This window comes from Pyrus communis, chromosome 4, assembly GCF_963583255.1.
Source record: "Pyrus communis chromosome 4, drPyrComm1.1, whole genome shotgun sequence".
Classification (NCBI taxonomy): domain Eukaryota; kingdom Viridiplantae; phylum Streptophyta; class Magnoliopsida; order Rosales; family Rosaceae; genus Pyrus; species Pyrus communis.
The window spans coordinates 16263016-16273104 of NC_084806.1; the positions used below are offsets into that span (position 1 = coordinate 16263016).

The 10089-nt window shown below is 38.6% G+C and overlaps 1 pseudogene; it reads right to left on the reverse strand.

The window, feature by feature from the left end:
* Positions 1-746: 746 nt before the first annotated feature.
* On the reverse strand, positions 747-8881 carry LOC137730672 (probable folate-biopterin transporter 8, chloroplastic; annotated as a pseudogene).
* Between the last annotated feature and the right edge of the window lie 1208 nt (positions 8882-10089).

The window sequence follows — 10089 nt, forward strand, 5'->3', positions numbered from 1 at the left end:
TGACCACGTGTTATAGTTTTGGTTGTTGAGCTTCTTGATTCCTCCAACAACTTGAAGATCACCCATCGTATCGGCAAGACTTTGACTACACCGAACAAGCTTGAGTGACTACCGTGCAGAGTAATACACTACTCTCGACACAAAGAAGCTCCCTCTCAAGGTTTGTGATAACCCCAGCAATAATCTCAAGAAATCTTTTCTGATGTGGAAGATCAGTCAAAACTGCAACCACAGAGCATACTCGGAATTTCAAGAGACTTTACAACCAATGCTCTACCAAGAATGATCCCTGACCGACTTGGCTCTGATACCAATTGTTGAATAAGAAGAGTATCCAAGATAACTCTAACGATCCCAAGAAGAAGAAAAATAGAGCACACTCTTAAAGAAAGCTCACAAAACAAACTAATTAGCAAAACGTTTCTTATTTAGCTCTAGGCTTTGTTTTTCCTTGGATGATTACAATGCTTGGGGACTTGGGTATTTATAGCAAAACAAATGAAAGCTACACCACACACTTAATTAAACTAAGATTATTTGCTACCACACAAAACCCATTAATTGCACCTAATTTTTTCCACTCAACCATACCTAACATTGATTCTACCTAACATTGATTCTCAACATGCAACCATACAAGTAGTAGCTGCTTCACCTCTACATTACAGATTCTCTCTCAGGTACATACGCTTCCATTTTCAATCCGTTTGCTATCTGAAAAAGAGCGATCGTAAAAGTTTGTTCTTTTACTCTTGGGCGTCTAACTCTCTCTCGCGTCTGTAGATAAATACTTTAACCAAACACCACTCGACCAACCCTTCTATTTTTCTGACTTCTTCTACAGAAACCTCTCTTCCTCTCCTTCCCAACAACACCTTCTGACATTGGTAAATTATGAAGCCGTCCTAAAGGCAGTAAAGCAGCAAGGAACTGTGCCATAATCCCTAAAACCAGGCTCGAGTAGTCGCCTGCCGTTATTCCTATCAGAGGGGCCAATCCAGCACCTATAAACCCACTAGCTATCGATGATAAACACAAAGCTGATGCTAAGAAAGAAGTCAGTGATCCTTCACATCCTCGAGGACATATATTCGCAAATAGTACTGTGAAAGGCAAGATCTTAAACTGCGCAATAGTCTCTGCCAACCCCGAAAAACAAAGGACAAACACCTCATTCGGAATCCCCAGTCTAACATTGATCTGTCTCACTAATACAAGGTCAAGAAGAAGGGAAAAGGCATACACCAGCTGAACAAGACCAACCAACTTTCTTATCTTTCTTATCGGAGCTTTTTTCCAATAACGGTCATAAAGTACAACAGTGGAAAGAAGCACCAACTGGCCGACCACTCGAGACATGCCAATTTTTACAGGATCGAGATGTAGACATTGTGTTTGATAGCAGAAGATAGAACCTGACAGGACTAGGACCATGGCAATAGAAGCTACAATCCAAATAAGAGGACGAGCTATACTTTCCTTTGAATTCCCATCTGCAGCTCAGGAAATTGTTTCCTGATACTTTCAAAGATTGGTTTTCTTATAAGACTCATCTAGTAATTGTGGTAAATCAAGAGATTCCTCTCGTATTCTCAACGAAATTGCAAGTTGAGCAGAGGGTAAAACTGCAAATACAAGACACATGGTTCTGGGCGGCGTTTTCATCAAGAAATATCCACCTATTAAGTTGTCAAGGATTCCACCAGCAGCCGCTGCCATGAATGCATAAGACTGGAGGCCAGTCATATTTTTCTCTTGGGCATACTCTGCAACAAGAGCATCCTGTGCTACTTCTGTAATGGATGCTCCAAGATCACTCAGAAGAACGCATGCCATAAGGTTAAGAAGAGCTCGAGCTGCAACAGGTGTCAGTGTCATTGGCCCCCACGACAGAACCTGTAGAACAACTGACAAGTTTGAACTCCATCAGATTCTCCCATGAGAAGTTGTTCCAAGCAATTAGTTCTAACCAAAGCCAACAGGCTTCACTTTCACATAGCAAATATACACTTTTTTTTTTCTTTTTCTACCTTTCCCAAACCCAAATTTAGTTCATTCTATTTTCTAGTCGATGCATTGTTTACCCCCTTAAACAGTGTTGTTAAGCTTAAGCCAGTCTTTCACAGGAATTACAGCATAAAACTAGTAGGATTAATGGAACTCATATAGAAAAATTTATTATAGGAACCAAAAATCTTTTCTTATATTAAGAATATAACTTTACTTTGGATTGTCAATCAAACGAATATGCAAATGCAGTAGACAAATAGAATCTTGTTGGAGCGAAATTTCCTGCACGAAGAAATACCTCAACAGATTCGTTGACTGTAATGTTCACATTCGCCGAATCCCTTGTAAGAGGCATCCACGAACGGTCTTTCTCCGAAGCTTCGTCTAGGCGGGGTACCTGCAAGAGATACTCTGACGCTCAAGTCAGTCAATTGAATTTCTATTCTCTAGTCTGCCCGTCACAGGTTGTCTTACACAACATCATCTCTTTGGATGATTGGTATTGGCCCATGAGTCGAAACTGGATTTTATCCTCCCACAATGGCCCCTTTTCCCCTTTTTTACGTATGTAAAATAGGGGCAAACTGAGTTTTTCGATCGCATGAGGCCATGAAATTATATTCTCTAAGCCAAGCTAAAACTTTAAGCACCTCTTGTTAAGGTCAAATTTGTGGAAGCCACTTTTTCTAAAGCCAAATTTACTAAAGATAAATTTACCAAAACCTCCATTTCGTTTGCCAAACTTACGAATGTTCTACTCGCTTTCTTTGCATAATTTGCGAAAGTACTCTTCGTATACCTTGTGAAAGCTAACTGATACTATTCGCATAACTTGCCTTCGCATAATTTACACAGTTTGCATAACTTGCGGATGACACTCTTCGCATAATTTGCACCCTAAAGCCAACTGACAATGACTTAAGAACGACACTCTTCACATAACTTGCTGACACTCTTCGCATAATTTACGAATGCTAACTAACATCTTCGCATAATTTATGAATGCTAACTAACATATTTGCATAATTTACGAAAGTCGACTGATATTCTTCCCATAACTTGCGAAAGCCAACTGATTCTTCGCCTAATTTATGAACGTCAGCTGACATCTTCACATAATTTACGAACGTGGACTGACATCTTCGCATAGTTTACGAACGTGGATGGACACCTTCGCATAGTTTACGAAAGTTTAACGAAAGTTGACAGAGAAAGTTGTCTGACACTTATATAAGGATAGGATCATAGGACAGATTTTGCCAAACATTTTTACCTTCCTTTTAAGCCGCTAGATTACATAACATCTAAGGGTCTTCAATGAATCATTCAATGACTTGGATGCTTACGTGGATTATAATTAACATTGAAAAAGAATAAAAACTAGAAAATTAATTAAAATTTGAAAAGAGGAACGCAACCTTGCGCACAAAGGCCTCCATTGATTTGTGCAAAATACCTTAAAGTCTTTTGAGTCTTCGTTCTCATCTTTGGGTAAAAACCTCAAAAACCTCTTTGATTCTATTTCAAATCCACACTTAGATTTAATTGTATAAAAAAAAAAAAAAAATTTGAGGGAGGTAGTTAGAGTTGTTGATTTAGGGTTTAGTTTTGTAAATTTATGGAAAGAGCAAGGAACGAATGCTTGAAGCAGATTGATACTTGATTTGCTTTTATATCGGAATTTTGTATCAATCAATTGAAGGAACAATACTAAGTTTGATAGCGTGAGTGATAGAAATTTAAGGTGTTGGGGTTGGACGAAGCAATTCGATGGTCGTGCTTCAACATTTTCATCCAAGAAGGCCATTTTCGCTTCTTCCTTATGTTTGCAAGATTATTCCCTCAGTTTTTATTCTTTTCTTAGTTTTAACTTTTATTAATTTCTTAATTATAAATTTATACCTCATTTAATGTTTAAAATCCTCTACATAACTCTTAATCAAGACCGTTAAATGTTACGAGATCTAAAGGTTGTAAAGGAGTGTCAAAATCTTTGTCTGCACACCTAGTCTGCACACCCAATTTGCACGCCTAGTCTACACACATTGTATCTCTACACACTTTTTCCAATTGTGGGACGATAAAATCCAGTTTCAACTCATGGGCCAATACCAATCATCCAAAGAGATGATTGTGTAAGACAAGCTGTGACGGGCAAACTAAAGAGGAAAGCCCACAAGAAACATGTTGACTCCTTACTCGCACATGGGAAAGGAAATGTGTTAGACGTTAAACAAAGAGTTTGGAAAAGGGAGAAGAAGGTAGATAACCACCTCCACTACGGAGGACCACTAAGGAAGAGGGAGAAAGGGGCATGTCGTGGTACTTGTTCTTCAAGCATTGTAGTCCTATAAATATGGAGAAGAGTCAAAGAGCAAGGAACGCAATCAAAACCTCAAACTAGAGAACATAAATACAATTGACTAACTTGAGCGTTGAAGTATCTCTTGCAGGTATGCCCTCCAAGACGAAGCTTCGAAGAAAGATCGTTCGTGGACGCCTCTTACGAGGGATTTGGTGAACGTGAGTATTACGGTCAACAAATCTGTGGAGGTATTTCTTCGTGTAGGAAATTTCGCTCCAACAATTGGCGTCATATGTGGGAACCGAAAAAAAATCAAGTTACAAATATGATTAGATCCACACAAGAAGTTCTGAATCCTTCCGGAGACGTAAGGAATCAATCAAGGAACACGAGGTTTCAATCCCAAAATAGTGAAACCAGTCTCGCCATGGAACAATTTAGAAAGCTAACGAAGGAATTGCATGAAACAAAAATGATAGCAGAAGAGGCTTTGAAGAAGGCTAAGGTGAGAAACGCATGGAAGATGTGACTGGCACTAAGACAGTGTGCAAAAGAAGAAGAAGATAAGAAGGGCATCTCCAATAATGCATCATCCAACAACCGCGTTGAGGCAACGAAAAATCGAGGGAAGATGATCACAAGGAAAAACGACCAAAGAGGATAAAAGATGTCGATCTGCGAAAGCAAATTGAAAAAATTGTGAAAGGATACAAGCCACAGACCTCGACAAAACTTGCCGTAGAAGCAGCCAGAAGGATCTGCAAATCGCTGTTCACTGAGGACATTTTGAAAGCTAAGAAACCTGCCAAGTTTACCTAACCAAAGTTCAAGCTGTTTGAAGGCACGACTGACCCCGTCAAGCACATTTACCACTTCCAACAGCAGATGGCGCTTGAAGGAGACGGCGAGGCCTTCCTATGCAACTTGTTCCTCTCAAGTCTTTCGGGATCATCTTTAACATGGTTCAGACAACTGAAACCGAAGTCTATCGGAAGTTTCACGGAGCTTTGTGAAGCATTTATATCTCAAAACATCTGCATTCGGAAGCCAAGAAAAGATGCTACAATCTTGTTCAACACCAAACAAAATGTTGGCAAAAGCCTTAAAAGCTACATGACTAGGTTCATGGAAGAAATGTCCACCCTAGAAGAATGTGATTCTCACACTGTGTCTTTGGCAATCCGAGAGGGGGTGTTGCCTGGAATGAAGATGCGTAAGTCATTAATCGAAACTTCGCCCCTTGACATGAGGGAGGTGATGGCCCAAGCTGATGGAATCATCAGACTAAAGGAAGAAGAACTTATTCAATCAAAGTAGACCACCACCACTATTTTTGCATCCCTAACAAGCACTACCATGCCTATCTTGAAACCCACGGCTCAATCGAGGCAAGAAGAAAGATTTTCACATGATTCGAAAGATGGGTTTGGTGAAAGATCCATACCTGATCACCCACACACCAAGCTGACGATGAGCTTGGCCAAAATTTTCCATGACAACAAGGGAAAGGGAATCTTTCGTGCACCAGCACCAATTCGAGCGCTGCTAGAGAAGCGAGACAGGAACAAGATGTATGCTCATCACGACGACTTTGGTCATACTATTAACAATTATCAATGCCTGAGGAACCCAGTGGAAGCTATGTTGAAGAAGGGGATGTTGTCACATACTCACAGTACCGCGTAGAATCGAGAGACGAACATAAGAAGGACTAAGGACTTAAAGCAATAACAAGAAACATTGAAGCAGATGAGAGGCTATTGGATATCAATGTTATACATGGTGGACCCCAACCCCTTGAAGGACGTGGGGCGCGCACTCGGTTGTAAAGACAAGAAGCCGAGAAGTCTAGATGAGTGCATAACATAACATCAGCCCCTGAAGCGTCCAAAGCATTAAAGAATCTGGAGTCATCTCCTTTGGCCAAAAAGACCGTGAAGGGATTCAATTCCCTCACAATGACGCATTGGTCGTGACCCTACGCGTTGCTAATTCAAGAGTGAAAATGATAATGATTGACGGGGGGAGCAGCACTGATGTTCTATTTTGGAGCACCTTTAGGAGGATGAAATTGGACGAGAAAGAGCTAAGGCCAAATACAACTCCCATTTATGCGTTCGAAGGAACTAAAGCCCGACCATTGAAGATGACAATTTGACAATGAAAGCGAAAGAAGAAAGCTTGTTTCGGAGCACATGTTCCAAAGTTGGAGAAGCGCACGTTATGACAAAATTTAACTGAGCATGAAATTATGAAACATGTTGAAACCAAGGTAATTGACACATAAATATGTATACATGTGTGTGCATAGATATATATATATATATATATGTATATATATATATATATATATATATATGTATATATATATATATATATGTATGTATGGAAAAAGTGTGTGCACAGATATGCATGTCGGTGTGTAGAGATATGCACACATGTATGTGTGTGTGTGTGCGCGTGTGTTAAGTGTCGGTGTGCCTATATACATATACATACATACATATATATATAGATGCAGGTGTGCAGACTAGGTGTGCAGACTAATATTATGAATTATGTGTGTGTGTTGGAAACATATATGGTGTATAAATATACATGTATGCACACGGGGATAGAGATTTATATAATATATATGTGTCAGACAACTTTCTCAGTCCACTTTTGTCAATCAATTTTCGTAAACTATACTAAGATGTCAGTCCATGTTCGTAAACTATGCGAAGATGTTAGTCCACGCTCATAAATTATGTCAGTCCACGTTCGTAAATTATACGAAGAGTCAGTTGGCTTTCGCAAGTTCTGTGAGTGTCAGTTGACTTTCGTAAATTATGCAATGAGTGTTAATCGACTTTCGTAAATTATGCGAAGATGCCAGTTGGCATTCGTAAATTATGCGAAGAGTACCAGCAAGTTATGCGAAGAGTGTCGTTCATTAGTCATTGTCAGTTGGCTTTAGAGTGCAAATTATGCGAAGAGTGTCATTCATAAGTTATGCGAACCATGTAAATTATGCGAAGGCAAGTTATGCGAATAGTGTCGGTTGACTTTTGCAAGGTATGCAAAGAATGCTTTCGCAAATTACACAAAGAAAGCCAGTAGAACATTCATAAGTTAGGCAAACGAAATGGAGGTTTTGGTAAATTTACCTTTAATAAATTTGGCCTTAGCAAGAGGAGCTTAAAGTTTTAGCTTGGTTTAGAAAATATAATTTCATGACCTCATGCGATCGAAAAATTTAGTTTTCCCCTATTTTACATACATTAAAAAAAAATAAAAAAAATAAAAAAAAACAGGGAAAAGGGGGCAATGTGGGAGGATAAAATTCAGTTTCGACTCATGGACCAATACCAATCATCCAAAGAGATGATGTTGTGTAAGCAAAGTCATGACAGGCAGACTTAAGAGGAAAGCCCACAAGAAACATGCTGACTCCTTACTCGCTTCTCACTGGTGCATGAGAAGGGAAACGTGTTAGACGTTGCATGAAGAGTTCGGAAAAGGGAGAAGGAGGTAGATAACTACCTCCACTACAGAGGACCACTAAGGAAGAGGGAGAGAGGGACATGTCGTGGTACTTGTTCTCCAAGCGTCATAGTCTTGTAAATATGGAAAGGAGTCAGAGCAAGGTAAGCAATCAAAACCCCAAACTAGAGATCGAAAATTCAATTGACTGACTTGAGCATCGGAGTATCTCTTGCAAGTACCCCCGCCTAGACAAAGCTTCGAAGAAAGACCGTTCGTGGACACCTCTTACGAGGGATTTAGCAAATGTGAGGATTACAGTCAACAAATCTATGAAGAAATTTCACTCCAACAAATCTACACCATAACCAAACCAAGCAAAGGAAAGAACAAAAAGTACGATACCAATATAAACCACCAAAACGAAGCCTTCATCTATTCGGATATGAATTAAAATGCATAAATAATGTAACTTTACATCTCCAATGCATCTTCAAATTTAACATACAAACACAATAAAACTAGGAAATACAACCAAATCAGACAGAAAACCACGAAGGAGATAAGGCAAGAAAATTGTAACTGACCTCCAATGGAAATATAAGGAACTCTGAGCACCAGAAATATAAAGAGCATCAGAGAGGACTCCATACAAGGACTTGGTCACCATGGGAAGGTTAGCAGAATGCTGCACGAGCTGCCAATGTGGAGGGATGCATTTGGAGATTGTGAGCCATGTGGAAGTTCAGAGTCAGCCATGGAAAGCACCTGAAACCCTGCATCCAGTACCCAAATCCACACAGAAACAACATTTGCTGCCTACCCAGTTGGGGAAATCGAAACCCACTCCTTTCCTGATGGATCGTCGTCGTCCGGCTGCTGCTTCTCCTGGTTTTTAAGTAAATAACTTGGGTTGCTGGGTTTGGGGAGATGGGGTCTCTGAGCTGGGTTTTGGGTTGGATGGGTCCTGCTGGGTTTTGGCGGTGAAAACAAAGGATGCGTTTGGAGGGGAAAGGTGGTTGCTTTTTTTGTGGGGGTTTTTGAGGAGATTGAAAGTGATGATATCCATGGATTTTCACAAGAAAATGATGAAGAAATCATGGTAATTACAAATTAATATTAATTGGGCACTTGGAAAATAAAAAAGAAATGGAATGAAAGTTCCTATGATCGTATGGAGTTTTGATTGACACAACGAGGAGGGAAGGGAAGAGTGTGGTTATCTACGTTGGAGAAATTGTCTTGTGATCAGAACACGGATGATATATTACGTGTTTTTATATAAAAAATTTGTATTTTTCAAGTTATTAACTTTTGAACACACATATCTTACTATTTATATAATGACACGTAATGTACCTTATATTTCGATCACACTGAAAAAAAAATATATATATATATATGTAAGCTGATAGAAGAAAATATTATTTTGTTAATGGAGAGATCTAGAAGACTGTACTATGTATCACTAGTAATTTTTCTAAGCTTGCTTTGAACAATCGAGAGAAAGAGATTGAAGAGTATATGGTCTAGCACCTCAATAGATGCTAACATATATACCCTTGTTTTTAGAGGTTGGTTTGTCTTATATTGCTTGGCCATACTTTTAAGAAAATTAATGAAAATGGTTTGGAAATTTTGAGTTTTAACGATGATGACAAAATAAAAGGTAAAATAAATAGTACTATAATTGACTTTTTAGTGTAAAAATGTGATTTTTCGTTAAAGTGAACAATACCGGAAGCTTTTCGTTAAAGTTCTCATACTTTTATGTTGTTTTTGCTAGGTTTGGAGGATAAAGTTACGAAAAAATCTAATCAGTTGAATCGTAATGTGCTATTATACGTTATTATTGAATGATTCCAATTCACATAAGTACAATTTTCAATACCTACAATTTTATTGGTTAAAGTTGTCTTGTTGGTTTAGAAAAAACTAGCCTTTCTGCACACGCTTAAGCGCATGCGAAACGTTTTTTTTACATGACAGGTGCTACGTGCGCCTAAAGATTTAATTTTTTAGCTATGTTTGATTAATGAGCAAACGGAAATGAAGTTAGAGCACTTCCAATGTGTAAAGGCTTCCCTTGACAATAGGCCATTCAATCCCCTCAAATGAATAGTAACTGTCTTTAATGAATGGTAATTACCTTTTACATCTCTACTCCTAACAGTAAACTGAATAGTCATGGTAATAAGCAATAAAATATTAGTATTTTTTATTTTCTAAAATAATAAAAAATAATTTTGTTTTTAATTTCGGACAAGATTTTTAAATAATCTCGTCACGTCACGTGTTATGATCCAAAA